This window comes from Schistocerca americana, chromosome 5 (genome assembly GCF_021461395.2).
Source record: "Schistocerca americana isolate TAMUIC-IGC-003095 chromosome 5, iqSchAmer2.1, whole genome shotgun sequence".
In the NCBI taxonomy this organism is placed as follows: domain Eukaryota; kingdom Metazoa; phylum Arthropoda; class Insecta; order Orthoptera; family Acrididae; genus Schistocerca; species Schistocerca americana.
Window position 1 is genome coordinate 713,446,658 of NC_060123.1, and position 19,759 is coordinate 713,466,416.

Consider the following 19,759-nt stretch of genomic DNA (forward strand, 5'->3'; position numbering starts at 1 on the left):
TGATAATATGTTCTGTTTCCCTTGATCTAATTGTGAGAGTAATACGAAAGAAAATGGAAAGCCATGGTATTAAATGTCTTCTGCCATGACAAGTACAATGAAGAGCCAAAACATTATGATCAGCTTCGGAACGAAATAAATCACTGATTCTGTGTATCAGACATCAGACAGTTTGTTGGTAGGTTTGTGGAGGTATTTGGCATTAGACGTCTACGCACAGGTCATGTTATTCGCGCTGATTTGCCTACTCGGCAATGATGCCCGATAGCGACCCAGACGGGTTTCATAGGATTTACATGAGGCGAATTTGTTCGCAGAGACACTAACGTGAGTTCACTATAATGCTCTTCAAACCACTATAGCACGGTTCTGGCTCCGAGACACGGATAATTATACTGCTGAAAGATGACATGGCCATCGGGAAGACATGAAGGATGAATCGATGGAGGTGGTTCGCAGCTGTCGGCGTGTCTTCGTTTACTACAGGAGGTACTATGAAAGCAGAGGAAAATGTCTCCCATAGCATGATACTGCTCCCACCAGCCTGCACCGGTGGCTCGCTGCACCCTTCGAGCCACCGTTCATCTCGATGACGTGGTTTGTGGGGCGACCAGAGACCTAGTGTAGCAAAAATTGCAATCACCTCAAGAGTCGACACGTATCGATTGATCGACGGTCGAATCCTGATGGCCCCATGTCTACTGCATTCGTGATTGACGGTGTCGTTGGATTCAAATGGCTCTGAGCACTATGGGACTTAACTTCTGAGGTCATCAGTCCCCTAGAACTTAGAAAAAAATGGTTCAAATGGCTCTGAGCACTATGGGACTCAACTGCTGAGGTCATTAGTCCCCTAGAACTTAGGACTAGTTAAACCTAACTAACCTAAGGACAACACAAACATCCATGCCCGAGGCAGGATTCGAACCTGCGACGTAGCGGTCGCACGGTTCCAGACTGTAGCGCCCAGAACGGCTCGGCCTCTCTGGCCGGCTGTCGTTGGGTCGATATGTGAACACGTAGGGGCGGTCTGCCGTGAAGCTCCATGTTCAACAAAGTGCGAAGAACGCTGCACCAGTATTGTGCTCTTTCGGAAGAGATGCCACAGATCACCAATACTTTACAGAGCAGACAAGCCGCCGAACCGCACGGTCTGTGCCGGCCGGGTGGCCATGCGGTTGTAGGCGCTACATCTGGAACCGCGGGACCGCTACGGTCGCAGGTTCGAATCCTGCCTCGGGCATGGATGTATGTGATGTCCTTAGGTTAGTTAGGTTTGAGTAGTTCTAAGTTCTAGGGGACTGATGACCTTAGAAGTTAAGTCCCATAGTGCTCAGAGCCATTTGAACCGCACGTTCTGTGAAGAGTCGTAGACGTCCAACAATTTAGCGGGTCGTTGTAGTTGCACTCTGCTTCTATCTCTATCCGTAGATGCTCACGACTCTAGCACGAGAACATTCGACCAACTTCGCCGGTTTCGAGATACTCGTTCACTGACTCTGCATAATGATAAGTTTCCATTGCAAAGTCGCTTATGTCAATGGATTCCCCCATTTGTAGTCCGAATCTTCGCTATGGCGCTCCCCAGTCCGTGTCTGCTTCGACGCCATAGCCGTGTGGTCAGTGAGGCAGAATACAATGCTAGGGGTTCGGGTTCGATTCCCGGATGTGTCGCAGATTTTCTCCGCCCGGAGAGTGGCTGCTGTGTTGTCTCCATCATCCTATCTTCCTCACCGACACGCAAGTCGTCCAAGTGGCGTCACCTAGAAAGACTCGCACCAGGCTACATTTCATTTCACTAAGTGTCTGCCACGCTTACATACTTCCGTTACAGTGTCACGTGCCCGCAGTGCCACCACGTGGTATCGAACGTCGCCGTGCACAGCGGTCCTACTGTTTTGGCTTATCAGTGCACAGTGGCTTGTGGTTCATATAATGCGTGCATGAGCGTGTAAAAGATGCTTTTCCCAAAATTGAAGACAGCATCGAAACGTGTCCTAAAGTGGTTCAAGAAGGAAGACATTAAATGCAACTCGCTGTGCACTTGACTATTTCGAAGGCTTATTATAATGCGAGTGTGCGACGTGGAGTTGCCAGACCGCTGGCCTCCGTCACACAGCTTAACATTACAGGGGCGCTGTTGCGCGATAACAGACAATTAACTGCAGACTGGCTGTGATTAGCATTGCTGATGAGCCTAATGAGGCGGCGTGCTGTTGTGTGGCCGTGTTGTCCAGTGACCGCCCCTGGAATGTCCAGCACAGTGCGGGCCCTGTCTCACGTGACATCACACACGCCGGCGCTGTCCGGCTGATTGCCAGCAGCTCTACAGAGCACCTCCCTGCCGGCGGCCCCTCGCGTTGGTACGTCGTAGTTCCGCAGGCTTCCAACGTGAACTGACCGCTCTCTCTGTGTTTGTCTTCAGTGCGGCAATTGCTGTATTTTAGCAAGTAGACAAAACAGATGAAGGCAGCTGACCTCAGTCGGATAATACGGTGTGTTCCGGGAACAACGAGAGCGCCGTGTCTGACGCGTACTGGACTGTGGCAGGAGGCGTATCGCTTTTCGCCGAACTATACGCTTTAGGAGCGGCGTTGGAAGCTAAGTCTGGGAAAATCGTTGCGCTAGTTAGCACTTGAGAGTGACGTGTCAGTAGCACATGTTCACAGAGCAGCGCGCACTGCAAAGTAACGGCACGACGACATCTACGGACCGAATCAGATATGCAGTCCCTGTCGCCTGAAACACTTTGTAATACTGCCGGACAAACGATACCTGTCTGTAACTTTTCGTTGTCTCGCATAAAGTAACCGCAGATCTTTAGGTTTCGAGTTTTCAGTTCCGTGAAAGGAAAATTGCTGTTATAGTTCACAGTCTACTGTTGTAATAGTTTAAAGCAAATATATGCTTTTGATAATTCGTGTTGCTCCAAATGCCCACCACACTCTTGTTTTCACATTCTGTAAAGGCTCTTCGTGTATCGCATGAGGTTCCCCGAACCCCACCATCAGCACCAATTCTAACAATAGTGTAGCACAGGCTTTATCTACGAATTTAGAGTTTATAAACTGTCCATAACTTCTATGATGTGAAGCTAATAAGAATTTCATCTTTCTACATTTTTTGTATGACTTGCAAGGTGTGTTACTCTAACGATGGTCATAGTGAGAAATGATCACATATATTCATAGCCATTTGGCATGAGACACACTATTGTGCTCTGCACGAGTGATACTGAGACGCAACACATCGGCAGAAATGAATTTTTAAACGAATAATTCCCATTCAACAACAAAAAATTGAGGGTGTGGGGTGCAAAATTTAATCGCCTGCGTGAATCAGTGACAGAATTCCCGAGGAAATAGATGTCGAAGTTGTCACACATGTCGGACCAACGTAAGCCAGAAGATATTACACACGAATTATAACGGTACTTTAAGAAAACAAATATACGTCTGCCGTCTATCCAGAACTAGTGCAGGAGATTGTTGGTGCGGTAATCCCCAACACAACCATAATAGACAAGCATATATAATGATGCTATGGCATTATTGGATATGAGGCCCCGCTTGGGTAGTTAGGACTCATGGTGCCATATTTGCAGTCTGACACCACTTGATGACAAGATGAAATGAGGAAGACAACAGAAATACCCATTTCCAAAATGGAGAAAAACTTGTTTAGGATTCGAACCCAGCACTCCACGATCAAGAGGCAACAAAGTAAACCACTAGATTATCACCTGCAGACCACAGACGGAGAGAGAAAGAGGAGGAGGAGGATATTAGTATTTAACGTCCCGTCGACAACGAGGTCATTAGAGACGGAGCGCAAGCTCGTGTTAGGGAAGGATGGGGAAGGAAATCGGCCGTGCCCTTTCAAAGGAACCATCCCGGCATTTGCCTGAAGCGATTTAGGGAAATCACGGAAAACCTAAATCAGGATGGCCGGAGACGGGATTGAACCGTCGTCCTCCCGAATGCGAGTCCAGTGTGCTAACCACTGCGCCACCTCGCTCGGTAGAGAGAAAGAGGCAAACAGTGAGAGAGGGGGATATGCATACACAAGCAATGGATTTCGGGAATCTCGCGTGGCTGTCTTAAAGAAGCGCTACCGTTTTGATACAGGAAACAATCATTCGTCAGCATTACAAATATAAAGGAAGAAAAGGATGGTGAGGGTGTCATCTGGAGTGTCCCAGGAAAGTGTGGTAGGTCCGCTGTTGTTTTCTATCTTCATAAATGATCTTTTGGATAGGGTGGATAGCAGTGTGCGGCTGTTTGCTGATGATGCTGTAGTGTACGGGAAGGTGTCGTCGTTGTGTAAAGAATGGCAGCTAACTCTAAATATGTAAATTAATGTAGATGAATAGGAAAAAGAATCCTGTAATGTTTGAATACTCCATTAGTAGTGTAGCGCTTGACACAATCGCGCCGATTAAATATATGGGCGTAACATTGCAGAGTGATATGAATTGGGACAAGCATGTAATGGCAGTTGTGGGGAAGGCGGATAGTCGTCTTCTGTTCATTGGTAGAATTTTGGGAAGATGTGGTTCATCTGTAAAGGAGACCGCTTATGTAACACTAATACGACCTATTCTTGAGTACAGCTCGAGCCTTTTGGGATCCCTATCAGGTCGGATTGATGGAGGACATAGAAGCAATTCAGAGGCGGGCTGTTAGATTTGTTACTGGTAGGTTTGATCATCACGCGAGTGTTACGGAAATGCTTCAGGAACTCGGGTGGGAGTTTCTAGAGGAAAGGTAGCATTCTTTTCGTGAATCGCTACTGAGGAAATTTAGAGAACCAGCATTGGAGGCTGACTGCAGTACAATTTTACTGCCGCCAACTTACATTTCGCGGAAAGCCCAGAAAGGTAAGACAGATTAGGGCTCGCATGGAGGCATATAGGCAGTCATTTTTCCCTCGTTCTGTTTGGGAGTGGAACAGGGAGAGAAGCTGCTACTTGTGGTACGAGGTACCCTCCGCCACGCACCGTATGGTGGATTGCGGAGTATGTATGTAGATGAAGATGTAGAAATTGACGGAAATAGGAGCCATGTTGCAAAAATAAATTTACCTTGCAGATGGACTTGGAACTGATGGTCCTTAATACACAAAAGAACCAAAGAAACAGGTACACCTGCCTAATATCGTGTAGTGCCCCCACGAGTACGCACAAGCGATTTAACACCACGTCCCATAGACTCGACTAATGTCTGAAGTAGTGCTGGAGGGAATTGACACCACGAATCCTGCAGGGCTGTCCATAAATCCGTAATAGTACGAGATAATGTTCATGTCTGTGGAGTTTCCTGGCCAACTGAAGTCTCTGAACGCAGAAGAATGTTCCTGGAGGCACTCTGTAGCAATTCTGGACGTGTGGGATGTCGCACTGTCCTTCTGGAATTGCCCATGCCCGTCTGAATGCACAATGGACATGAATGGATACAGGTGATCAGACAGCACGTTTACGTAGGTGTCCCCTGCCAGGATCGTATCTAAACGTATCAAGCGTCCCCTACCACTGCAACTGCACGTGTCCCCACCGTTACAGAGCGTCCACCAGCTTCAACAGTCCTCTGCTGACATGTACGGTCCATGGATTCATGAGTTCGTCTCCATACTAGTACACGTCCATCCGATCGATACAATTTGAAACGAGACTTGTCCAATCAGGGAATACGTTTCCAGTACCAAAAGGCCAATGTTGGCGTTGACGGACCAGGTGAGGCGTAAAGATTTGTATCGTACAGTATCATGGGTACAAGCGTGGACCTTCGGCTCAGAAGACCCTTATCAACGATGTTTCGCTGAACGGTTCTCTCACTGACACTTTTGGTGGGTCAGCACTGAAATCTGAAGCAATTTGAGGAAGGTTGCACTTCTGTCACATCGAACGATTCTCTGCAGTGGTCGTTGTCCCCGTTCTTTCAGGATCTTTTTCCGGCCGCAGCGATGTCGAGATTTGATGTTTCACCGGATTCCTGATATTCAAGGTACATTCTTGAAACGGTCGTGCAGGAAAATCCCCATTTCGTCGCTCCCTCGGAGATCCTGTGTCCCACCGCTCGTGCGCCGACTATAACATCACGTTCAAACTCACTTAAATCTTGATAACCTGCCATTGGACCAGCAGTAACCGATCTAACAACTGCGCCAGACACTTGTCTTATGCTGGTTCTGAAGACCGCAGCGCCGCATTCTGCCTGTTTACATACCTCTGTGTTTGAATTCGCATGCCTCTACCAATTTCAAAATGGTTCAAATGGCTCTGAGCACTATGGGAGTTAACATCTGAGGTCATCAGTCCCCTAGAACTTAGAACTACTTATACCTAACTAACCTAAGGACATCACACACATCCATGCCCGAGGCAGGATTCGAACCTGCGACCGCAGCGCTCGCGCGGTTCCGGACTGAAGCTCCTAGAACCGCTCGGCCACAGAGGCCGGCTATACCAATTTCTTTGGTGGTTTAGTATTCATATTAATTCTGCCTTACGCACAAATCAAAAAAATGTCTTGAATCATCCCAGTTCCCAGATCTCCTGAAGATAGACGTTGACTGTGGATGTTGTACCACAGACACAGATCCTTTGAGTGTTCAGAATGCACTAAACCCGCACAACAATGTAAACAACCATGCGCGAGCAGCGTCTATTAGACAGAGGGGGTCCGGCCACCGATCAGGTCCACTGATTCCAGCAGGAGCGAGGTACACGGCTCGTTTTGTCTGTAGTTCAACCATGCCTAAATGGTCAGTACCGCCGTTCTATAGCATCTGCATTGTTGCTTTGTGCCAGGAAGGGCTCGCAACTAGCGATGTGTCCAGGCGTCTCGGAGTGAACCAAAGCGATGTTTTTCGGACATGGAGGAGATACAGAGAGACAGCAACTGTCGATGACATTCCTCACTGAGACCGCCCAAGAGGTACTACTGCTGTGGATGACCCCTATCTGCGGATTACTGATCGGAGGAACCGTGACAGAAACGCCTCCATGTTTTCGTGCAGCCACAGGACGTCGTGTAACAACTGAAGCTGTGCGCATTAGGCTGCATGATGCGCAACTTCACGCCTGACGTTCTTGGCGAGGTCCATCTCTGCATCCATGACACAATGCAGCGCGTTGCAGATGGGCCCAACAACATGTCAAATGAACCGTTTAAGATTGGAATCATGGTCTCTTTACCGAAGAGTGTCGCATATGCCGCTCTGTGGACGAGCGGTTCTAGGCGCTTCAGTGAGGAACCGCGCTGCTGCTACGGTCGCAGGTTCGAATCCTGCCTCGGGCATGGATGAGTGTGATGTCCGTTGATTAGTTAGGTTTAAGTAGTTCTAAGACTGGGAGACTGATGCCCTCAGATGTTAAGTCCCATAGTGCCTAGAGACATTTGAACCAACCAGACAATCGTTGGAGACGCGTTTGGAGGCAACCTGGTCAAGCTGGACGCCTTAGACACACCGTCCAGCGAGTACAGAAACGTGGAGTTTCCCTGCTGTTTTGGGGTGGCATTATGTGGGGGTAACGTACGGCACTGGTGGTCATGGAAGCTGCAGTAACAGTTGCACGATACGTGAATGTCATCCTCCGACCGATAGTTCAACTATATCGGTAGCATACTGGCGAGGCATTCGTCTTCATGGATGACAATTCGCGCCCTCTTAGTGCACATCTTGTAAATGGCTTCCTTCAGGATAAGGACATCTCTCGACTAGAGTGGCCAGCATGTTCTCCAGACATGAAACGTATCGCGTATGCATGGAATAGATTGAAAAGGGCTGGTTATGGACGACGTGACCCTCCAACCACTCTGAGGCATCTACGAGGAATCGCCGTCGAGGAGTGGGACAATCTGGGCCAACTTGTGGATGGTATGCCACGACGAATATAGGCATGCATCGATGCAATAGGAAGTACTGCTGGGTATTGGAGTTACCGGTGTGTACAGCAATCTAGACCACCACCTCTGAGGGTCTCGTTGTATGGTGGTACAAAATGCAATGTGTGGTTACCATGAGCAATAAAATGGTGGAAATGTTGTTTATTTTGATGTCTATTTCATACTCTTGGACCTGAGGTGATACAAAATATTTCTTGAATATATATATTGCTAGGGTTTTGGAAGTATGTGGCTTTAGATGTCTACGCACAGGTCATGTAAGTCGCGTAAATAACGGGCCGCTCGTTTGCGTATGCGATGATGATTTTCGATAGCGAGCCAGATTGCTTCCATACGCTTTACATAAATAGAATTTGGTCACCGAATCATCAACGTGAAGTCACCATAATGATCCTAAAACCCCTGTAGCATGGTAATTGCTCCGAGACACTGATAATTATGCTGCTCAAGGACAACATCGCCGACGGGGAAGGCATCAAGAATGAGGGGAAGAAGTGGTTTGCAGCTGTCAGTGTGTCTTCGATTACTACCAAATGTCGCATGCCACCGCAGGACAATGTCTCCCACAGCATAGTCCTGCTCCCACCAGCCTGCGTGCGTGGCGCACCACACGTTTCGAGCCGTCGCTCATCCGTTTGTGGAGACGATCATCGATTTAGTGTGGAAAACATGATTCATTCCGAAGAGTCGATACGCTTCGATTGACCGACGGTCGCATTCCGATGGTCCTGTCCCCACTGTAATCCTGACTGACGATGCCATTGGGTCAACATGTGAACATGTAGGTGAACACGTGGTCTGCTGCTGAGCTCCATGTCCGATAACGTAAGATGAACGGTGTCCTCCAAAAGACTTGTGCGTGCACCAGCATTGTATTCTTTCGGCAGAGACGTCACAGATCACCATCTATCCTACTTCACAGAGCAGACAAATCCCCGAACCGCACGTTCTGTAACGGGTCGTAGACTTCCAATCTTTTGGCGCCTATTTTTGGTTTCGCTATGCTTCTACCTATATATTGTACGATGTTTACGACAGTAGCACGTGTACATTCGACCAGCTTCGCAGTGTCCAAAGTACTCGTTCATTGCCCTTTATCCAAGTCGCTTTTCTCAGTGGATTTCCCCGTTTGCAGCTCACATCTTCGCCAGGGTGATCCCCCGTGCCTGTCTGTCCCCCTTACATATTTTTGTCACCGCGTCACGTGCCCACAACGCCACCGGGGAGCATCCAGCTTCGCGGTGGGCAGTGCCCGTAACGTTTTGGCTCATCAGAGTATATTGTAATAATATTTTCATTTCTGAAACTTGTTCCTGATGGAAGTCATTTATTTTTCTGCTAAGTACGAATATACCAAAATATGAAATGTTTAAATTGTTTATGCAATAAAAACTTGGTCTTCAAAAGCATGGATCGGGATCATGGGATGGATGAAGTCCTAACAATGTTCATTTGATTGTTGCACTGAGAAATTAGTGAACTGTGTAGATGTATGACGTGGATCCAACACGGCCAGCCTTAACAACTTTGGTACAATTGTTGAAGGTATTGAAAATTAGTCTGTTTTGGATGCATTCTTATCTTTGGCTGGTTGGCGGGGAATGGAGTACTGCCACGTGCAGGGGTAGTTGAAATGGGCGGCGTTGGTAGTTAGCGGCTAACGCTGTCATATACTCAAACATGTTACGCTGTACAGTAAATAGAGTTGCCCACAGTAAGAATGTAGGTTCAGACACAACACTGCTTTGTTAATTATAATAATGCTGACGGTAGTATTCGTGCGACCTCTGAACTGAATTTCTCTGCTTGTTGTATGGCGCAACAGTTCAATATGGATTTTACTTAATGATTTGACTTTTGGGTGCAATTTTGTCAAACGTAAATGCGAGAACATTTGTGTAATAGACTAATATACTGGCAGTTAACATGACTTCTCCATTTGATATGGTTGTGAAATAAAACAGATTACCCAAATCATAGGTTTTAAACTTTGTTTCTCTGTGTCTAAGCTGCTGTGGCATTTACAAATTCATTCCTCTGCAAAACACAAGGTATTTGTTTTTATTTTTACCCCAACCTTTGCCCGCATCTCGTGGTCGTGCGGTAGCGTCCTCGCTTCCCACGCCCGGGTTCCCGGGTTCGATTCCCGGCGGGGTCAGGGATTTTCTCTGCCTCGTGATGGCTGGGTGTTGTGTGCTGTCCTTAGGTTAGTTAGCTTTAAGTAGTTCTAAGTTCTAGGGGACTGATGACCATAGATGTTAAGTCCCATAGTGCTCAGAGCCATTTGAACCATTTTTTACCCCAACCTGTTTCGACTCTTATTTGTCACCAACTGTGCATCTCAATTTATTTCTATTAAAATATCATGCAAAGTTCACGGTTGTTATTGTATTTTAAGCCTAAATACCATAAAACGTACTTTCTTTTCTTTTGTTTCGACTGCACACATGAAACTACGTTAACTGTGAAAGTGGATTTTTACACGGCGGCTTTCTTGTAGATGTTTTCATCGCCTGATAGCAATTCACCTGCTAAGTAGGTGGACGAATTAGGTTAAAAAGTTATTTACTCGGAAGTTCTCTGTCGGGATTTGTAGTTGTCTGTATCCTGAACTAACATTTTTTGTCCTGAAATGCATCTTGGGTGTGTCTCTTCTTTTGTTGTAATTACGTACATTGTATTCTACTTTTCTTTATGCTTCACTCTCATTTGTTTTCGCCCGATTTATGCACAAAATCGATGTCTGAGAAAAAACTTATGTCACCATACGTATCAAGAGGCATCATGTTATTGTCGTTGGTCACTTGTTCAGCGCTATGTATCCTCCAAGCGTAACACTAAGTTACAACATTTTGCGAAACATTTTGTGGCGCGTCTGTTAGGGGAGAAATTATTTGAAACAAACAAGACAGCCTATACAAATCCAGTTTCGCAGTTAGCGTAATTTCTGGCGAGCAAACGAAACAAAATAAACAAATGCACAAGTTATAAGTTTTAGGCCTAAAACAGAAAGAAACAACCAAGAAATTTTATAATGTTTTAGATAAATAAATCAAGACCACACATAACTCTCGATACATGTTTGGGTAAACATAAAGATAAATAAACTGTCCTTCACTAACGGCAGAATTTGTAAGTCCAGTCTGCATTTTCTATCTTCGCTACATCGGCCGCCATCAGATATTCCGCTGCCCATATAGCGAAACTCGTCAGCTACTTTTAGGCTCCCATCTCCTAATCTAATTCTTTCAGCATTGCCTGATTTAATTTACCTACAGTGTATTAACTTTGTTTTACTTTGCTTGATATTAATCTTATAATCTCCCTTCAAGACACTATCGATTCCCTTCATCTGCTCTTCCAAGTACTTTCCTGTCCCGGAGAGAATTGCAACGTCATCAGCAAACCTCAAAGATTTTCTTACTTCACCCTGCACATTAATTCCCTCTACAAATTTCTACTTTGATTCATTTACTGCTTACTCAGTGTACAGATGGATTAACCCCGATGATAAGTTACAAATCTCTTTCACTCCCAGCTGAACCATGCTCCTGTTTTACGCCCATCGACGCTTAATCTGCAGTCTGGTTTCTGAACTTTTCGCTGCCTGTGTTCCATGCCTGTTATCATCAAAATTTCCAAGAGTGTATGCCAGATAGCATGATCAAAAATTTTCGCTGAATCTGGAAATTCCGTAAAGGAAAGTTTATCTTCCTTTAATGAATATTCTGTGTCACGTCGCTGAGTCAATATTACCTAGTATGTTTCGTCGCTTCTCAGGAATTCAAACTCATTTCAAGCATGACTTATTAAACTGATATTTCTATAATATTCACACACATCAGCAAATGATTGCTTTGAAGTAGAAATTATTACGTTGTTTTTTCAGTCTGATGTCATTACCCCTGTCTCAAACATATTTCACATCAGATGCAGCAGTTTTATGAGGACTCGCTCTTCCAAGTTTCTCAGTAATTCTAAGGTAGTGTCATCCATTTCAGGGACCTTGTTTCGACTTGTCTTTCAGCACTCTGTCAAAGCCTTCTTGCAGTGCCGTGTCACCCATCTCATATTTATCTATTTCTTGTTATCTGTCTCTAATAATGCCTTCAAGTTCCTTGTGTAGCCCTTTCTTCGACATTTCAGATCTCCCTTAATTCTGAGTATTGGTTGTCTATCTGAGCTCATGACTTTCTTAAAGCTGCTTCTCTTTCTTCCAAAAGGCTTTCTAACTTTCCTCCAGGCGTTTTCCGCTATTTGTGCATGCTTCTACGGCTTTGAATTTTCCTTCCAGCTTATTAGTGCTAGGCCTTTGCACTTACTACGAGTTTCACTCTACAGACATCTGTATCCCGTTCTGCATTTCTGTGTTTTCTCCTTTCGTCAGTTACGCTCAATATTTCGTGCAGCATCAGAAGGCTTCGACCTGCCTTTGTATTTTTGCCCTATGATGCTCTGTTTTCACTATTTCATCTCTCATGGCAGCCCCTTCCTCTTTTATTACGATCGTTGCCACTCTTGAGTCAATCTTTGCCTAAAGCACTCTTTGAAATTCTCAACAATCTCTGTTTGTTGTTGTACTTATACAAGTACAACCTCTTTAACATCCTACCTTCCTGAAATTTTTCAGTTTCAATGTGAGTTTCATAACCAATAAATTATGATCAGATTCAACATCCACCCCTGGGAATGTTTTATAGTTTAAAATCTGGTTTCTAGATCTCTATCTTATCTCTGTGTGCTCTATTCGGCACCGTCTTCTGTCTTGAGGTCGTTTCCTCTATCGTGATTTTTTTTTTCACGAAGCATTAGCAATGAAAATCGTGCCCTGTGCACATCTACCAAGCAACTTCCATTTCATTCATTTTTCTCCTAATACCTTCCTTTGTTCTTCTTTTACTACTGTCGAATTCTAGTCCTTCTGTCGTAAGTAAATTTTCGCCTCCTTTGACTATACAAATAATTTATTTTATATTATCACACATTCAACCAAACTCTTCGTCACCTGAGAAGCTAGTAGCAATACACGAGTACATTTGTAGTATTGAAGTAGGGGTTCGTATCATGTATATGTTGGATGAACAGTAAGGTTCACTGCGTTGTTCATATCAGGTTAAACACAATCCTATTTCCTTATTCAGTGTTAGACATAATGCTCCCTTACCCGTATTTGATTTTTAATTTATATATATTTTATTTATTTATATATACTCCTCTTTTCCTGTCACCGACTTTCAATAACCTATAGATTCAGGAAAAAATTGGCTCTTACCCAGAATCCTAATTCATTATCCAGTGTGAGACATAGTGCTGCATTATCCGTATTTGCTTTTTTATTTATAATGCTTTCGTCACTTGACGAGAACTCCTATTTTCCCGTCAGCACCTTTCACTAACTTATAGATATAGGAAAAAATTGGTTTACTTTATACCCAGTTTCGTGTTATCTTTTTCCAGATAATTTGTTATTACTTTTGCGAGCCAGTTGTTATTTACTTTTGCCAAGTTTGTTATATTTTACTTACGAATTTCGGATTTTTTTGACACATTAGGCATCATTTTCTGCCAGAGTTGGTATTGTTTTTGCCAAATTTAATGATATTTATTTGAAATACTTCTAGTTATTTTTTGTGAAATTTGTTGTTACTTTGTTGCCGAAATTGATGTTTCATTTTCCTCAAATCCACTTTTTTTTGCAAATTTTTTACATGTTGCTCGTGTTGCGAATTTCGGTGATGTTTATTTTTCAAAATTCGGTGTTTTTTTCTGAAATTCGATATTACTTTTAGTTACTTTTGTGAGTTTTGTCAATTTCCTCTTTAGTTTGATAATTTCAGCCCTATGTTCGTCATCACGCCAAAGTTCGTTACGCAGAAAAGGACCTGACAGTTTAAAGTTATATGTACGCCTCAGCCTGGAAGAGGTTGGAAGTCAAAATTTAACTCTAATGTTCAGTAACTATCAGTTACGTATGTTAGTAAAGTACTGTCCTCAGATTTACAACATTTTTACACGGCATAAACACAGATTTCACGATATCTGGTAAAAATCGTCGACTTTGTGCTATTTCGGAAAAAGCGCTAGTTTCACCTGTTGCGAAATTTTTGTATCTCTGCTAGTTCATATGACATCCAATTTCAGCCTCTTTGTTTCCTTCTTTGAATTCCCTCTTTAATAGATGTAACATTCAACGGTTCCACCCGTAGAGGGCCAGTTTAATTTTTTCTGATGAAGCCATCTTGCTGAATAGACTCTGCCCGGAGATCCGGATGGGGGACTATGTTACTTTCCAAGCCCCACACGAATGCCGTATGCCAAACGAAACAATGACGTCTGTAGTTTTCCCTAGGCTTCAGTCGTTCGCAGTACCATAACACAAGGCATTGCTGGCTGACGTTACACGAACAGATCAGTCAATCATGCTGACTGTTGCCCCTCAAACTATTTAACAGTTTGCTGCTCCTCTTCAGGAACCATGCATTTGTCTGCCTCTCAACAGATACTCGCTCGTCTCGGCTGGACTTACAGTATGGCGAGCCGTATCGTTGAGGCACGCAAACCACTTCATATCGGTATGGTCCATGGTGTTAGTACGAACTTGCATTACGTAGATAGATGGAAAGAAGGTGTGAAGTCCGTTACAATGAGACTAAAACAATGGGCAATCAAACGTTAACAATGAAATCATGCAACGTGAAGATCTTCTGTACTTGTATTCTTATATGAGAATGAACAGAAACAGAAGAGGGGGAAAAACAGGAGAGTAAGAAATGACTTAACAACCTTCAATACACCAATGTGGTTGTCAATGCGAAGATTCATATGTTACATGAAGTTCCATTAGTGGGATTAAGTTTTAATGTCAAATCATTCTGAAACTGGCAATTTTAAGTTGGGAATCGCTAAGAGGGCGCAGAAGATAAACAGAGGGGCCTGGCGACAGAAGTGGAAGACGTGAGCGTGGCTGTAATTAAGGTGATGCGGAGTTGGGCAGCTCATGTGTCCAGACGAATGGTTGCCAGAACGCCCAGGGGTTCTCTAAGCTGCATTGTGAAAGATAACCAAACAGCGAAATGATGCCGTAAGAGAAAGTACATGAATGCCACACGAAGACACACACAGTGAATATGGGCCGTAATAGGTGGCAGTGCCGATAGCTTTCCATTATCCAGCAACATATGGCAAACGACTGATGAAGAACACAGAACCGTTTTTAGTCATCACCTCCCATTTAATTTTAAGTCGTCCTTCATATCTGAATTGTCATAAGCTGAGTGAACTTTGGGTTAGATCTCATGATAGTATAGTTAAATCGAAGCATCAGATCCTCCTTTCGTTAGCGGAGATCAAGTCAATACAGGTATAACGAGAGGAAAGAAACGACGCACTTCGTAGACACGCATGCAGTTCTGTAGATTTACCGATTTTTTATGGTTAAATGTTCCTTTTTGATCGCAGGAAGAATATAACCGTTACTGAATCACACGTAATATCTTCGCAACATATTAAATATTTCTGCCTGTAGAAAAGCCCTCTGTTTATTTGTTATCAGAAACCAATTCGTTTGTCATGTGGCCTCTTCACACGAATTAAAAATTTTGAGCAAGCAATATGTATGCTTTCAAAGCCAATCACAGGAGTACGCCACAGTCGATATAGTTTCACTGAAGCTCTTTCAGTCATCAGTGCGGATGATGGATCCGATCAAATAATTTCGTAGTGCATGGCAATGGGAGTGTCGCGAAAACTCATGACTACAATTACACGAGTCTGCAAAATTTAAACTGCACAGCGCTTGTACATTTTCCGCGAATTGCAACGAATGGTCTCCCTACGGCGAAGTATTACTGAAGAATAGTTAATGGATCACTTGCATAGAATGGGGGACGACGTACTGCACCTCACATATATTTTCCGCTTCCAGTCCCCCGTAGATAGTGTCTTTTGTTCAAGGTCATACTAACTGGAGTTTTACTGGCATGCACGAATAGCATTCCATGAACTCTCGAGGAATTTATATCTGCTGTGGTGCCTTTTATTTATGTGCAGCGCAGTGGAATTTGTAACTTTCACGACGTATTCCTTTTCTGACGTTGATTACCATACAGCTAAGTGCATAAGTTTTAAAGGGATCTACAGAGACGGTTTTCAGAGCCGTGGAAGGAGTGGCACAACAGAATTTTTTAAATGTTATTTACTCTTAAACTCCACCATATTTCCCATAAGGCATTAAATAAACTCATTCGTGTTATTACTTACATGATTACCGATATACTGAAGTCTCCTGAATGCTAGTGTTAAACTGTTGCAGTACTTGGTTCTAGAACTGCAATTATACTTTATACGTTTCTACAGTGGAAACTGGTGATAAAGACACGGGACACGGTGCACTTGCTCAGACAGGAGGCCGTAAATGTAATAAAACAATAGATCAAAAAGAACAAACAAATGACGAGAAGACGTGTAGAGCTGTGGATTTCGCTAAGCTATGGCTCGCAATATGACCACGTTTCTGACGAATGCGAGTTACTTTTAACGATTATAGCTGCCAAATAACGGTACCGACAATTCTTAATTGGACTCTACCATTGCTTTCTGTGACACTGGAGGCAGCTTCCAAGAAGGATATCACGGAAGCAGCTGGTGTGGAACTCGATCAAACATTAACATCATGACAGCCCCACCAACAAATGTCTCCCCATCAGCATCTCAGACGTCTCACAGATGGTTTCCCTAAAGTTCAAAATGCAAGCAAACACGTAGATGAGGCAACATTTATAAGCCAAATGTGGGTAAGTATTTGCATTTTGCGACAATGATCGATTGAGGATCTACAGGGTGTTCACAATTTAACTTCCACTACTTGAGCCAGTGCAGTCGGAAGGCTACTGCCCCCTGGGGCTAGCATTTGTTTGCAGGGTACGGGCTCGGCGACACCGGGGTTCCCGAGCTGGGAACTGGAGTGCACCGCCAGTCCTCTGCTGGACATGCTTCAGTGACCACCGTGTGGCGCGGCGGTGGAACGATGTGTGTCTCAGGGAACGGGGATGTTGGACTGACAGCCCGGATCGCTGGCGTGGAATAAACCACTAAAAAACAAAAAACAAAAAGGGAGAGAGAGAGAGAGAGAGAACTCAATCTCGTGCTGCTCGCTGATGAGATGCATGACTATTAAAATGGCTCTGAGCACTATGAGACTTCTGAGGTCATCAGTCCCCTAGAACTACTTAAACCTAACTAACCTAAGGACATCACACACATCCATGTCCGAGGCAGGATTTGAACCTGCGACCGCAGCGGTCGTACGGTTCCAGAATGTAGCACCTTTAACCGCTCGGCCACTCCGGCCGGCCTCAGCACTAGTACCTGCGTTTGTCCATGCGCTTCTGCTTCCGCAGTCATTTCCAAGCCAGCCCCCCCCCCCCCCCCCCCCCCCCGCAGAACATCATCAGTAAAAGCCGTGGGTGTTGAGATAGTGGAGCTCCCTGCCCCTTCAAAGGTTCCATCTGGTACGCTGTCCTATGTTGCCACAACCACAGCCACAGTTGTGGCTGCAAAGTCTGCACAGGGAACAAAAATCAAAGGCCAAACGTCACCACAGGTTGAACTATGAAATAAACAGACCACCAACGTCGACGTCAACTTCTCTGACGTCTCTCTCGATTTTTATTTAGAGGCTGTCTGTGGAACTTGATGTCAGATTGGGGCATTCATCTCGCCCCAAGAGTGAGCCTCCACCCATTGTGGGCTCCCCTCCATAGCAGAAAGTCAGGATGAAAGTGCTACCCCCACGTAGATGGCCCCCTGGAGGAACTGTAGGTCCTGGCACAGGAACGTCTCCTATGAATGTGTTTGCAGGAAACACATTTTAAAGCACCTGACATCCCTGTCCTATGGAGCTGTACACTCTTTGGCAATGATGAATTGACTTGGGAAACGGCCAAGGGAGGCCTTGCTGTGTTTGTCAGCAGTTTGCACCACTACTCCGCTTTCCCCCTCGCCAGTGACATGCAAGCATTTGCAATTGAAATACACGCACGTCGGAGGATTACAGTTTTCTCTCTGCATCTGCCACTGCTGGATGCAGTAGAGTCTGAGACTCTCACAGATCTTATGTGAAAACTGCCCTGACCATTTCTCCTCCTGGGAGACTGTCATGGCCATCATGTACTGTGGGGCTCAACCTTTACTTGCCCTCAGGGTCGGGTTTCTGGAAAGCCTCCTGACATCTCACAAGCTGCGCATCCTAAACATTTGTACTCTGACTCATTTCTGTACTGCTACTGGGTCATTCTCGGCCATCGACCTATCTCACTGCTCTCCAGCCCTCGCAGACTACTTTCATCAGGAGGTCATTGATGACCTACATTCCAGTCACCATTTCCCAATTCCCATTACAGGATGGAGGATTGCTGGAACAAAAGCCACGAACTTGGATGATTAGCATGGCTAACTGGGAGCTGTTCAGCAAGTTTCCTGTGTTTGAACACTGTGACAGCGTCCAGGAATCGGTGTACCACATCACGTGTGTGCTCCATCTTGCCACTGAACTATCCACACCACAGTCTTTCGGTACTCTTATGAGATGAGCTGTGCCTTGGTGGACAGAAGAACGCCATTCAGCCAACAAGGCCAGGCGTGCGGCTCTTCGGCAGTTTAAATGCCTGCTGACAGCCGACAGCCTAGCGAGTCCCGAGAGCCAAGGCTTGACGTGTCATTAGGAAGAGCAAAAAATGGTCATGGCGAGCGTTCCTGGACTCCATCAACCCTTCCACGTGTTCTGCAAAAGTACGTGAAGCCATCCAGATGATTTCCAGTAAACGTAGTCGCATACTGATAGAAACAGTTTTGAAACAGGGGTGCCCCATAACGACACCCAGAGACATCGCTCAGGTGCTGCCCGATCATTTTGCAACAACTACAGCCCATGCAAGCCGGGATCCGACATTTTGTCGCTACTGTGCAGCTGTAGAGAGCAGCAGGTTCAACTTCAGATCCAACTATTCTAAGGCCTACAGCTTTCCTTTCTCCAAGTGGGAACTCGAAACGGTACTGTCTGAGACTCATGATATTCCACCTGATGACGACAAAATCCGGTACCACATGATTCGAAATTTGTCAGAGGCGTCAAAGAAAATCCTCTTCAAATGTTTTAATTTTATATGGCAGACAGGCATCTTCCCCAACTCGTGGAGGGATGCAGTCCTGCTACCTCTCCTGAAACCAGAAAAGGATCGTACATCTCCCAGCGGTTGCAGGAGTATCGCGTTAACGAGCTATGTAGGAAAGTCGCTGGAGCGAATGGTTAACGGCCGTCTAGTCTGGTTGCTAGAGACCAGGTAACTCCTTAGCCACTCCCAGTGTGAATACCAGAGATTATAGTCCACTGTCGATAACCTGACTCTGCTAGAGGTGGCTATTCAGCAGTCTTTCTTACATAACCATCCTTGTATTGGTATAATCCTCAATATCAGTAAGGCGTAGAATACTACTTGGAGACACTGTATACTTTAAAATCTGCGTCAATGGGGCTTTCGTAGCCACCTCCCCATCTTCATGCGGTCTTTCCTGCCTCAGCGGTTTTTTAGGACCTGAGTTGGCGACTCGCTTTCAGATCGGTTTCAGCAGAAGAATGGCGTCCCTGAGGGTAGTGTCTTAACTGTTACCCTATTTGCAGTAACCATAAACAGTATCACGTCTGCAGTAAAGAGTACAATGCTCCTTATTTGTCGGCGTTTTTGCTGTTTTCTGTTCCTCCTCCGGTGTTGCAACAGCGAGGCATCAGTTGCAACTTACAGTGCGGATGTTAGAGGAGTTGGCTGCAAAGATGGGTTTTCAGCTTTCTGGGGATA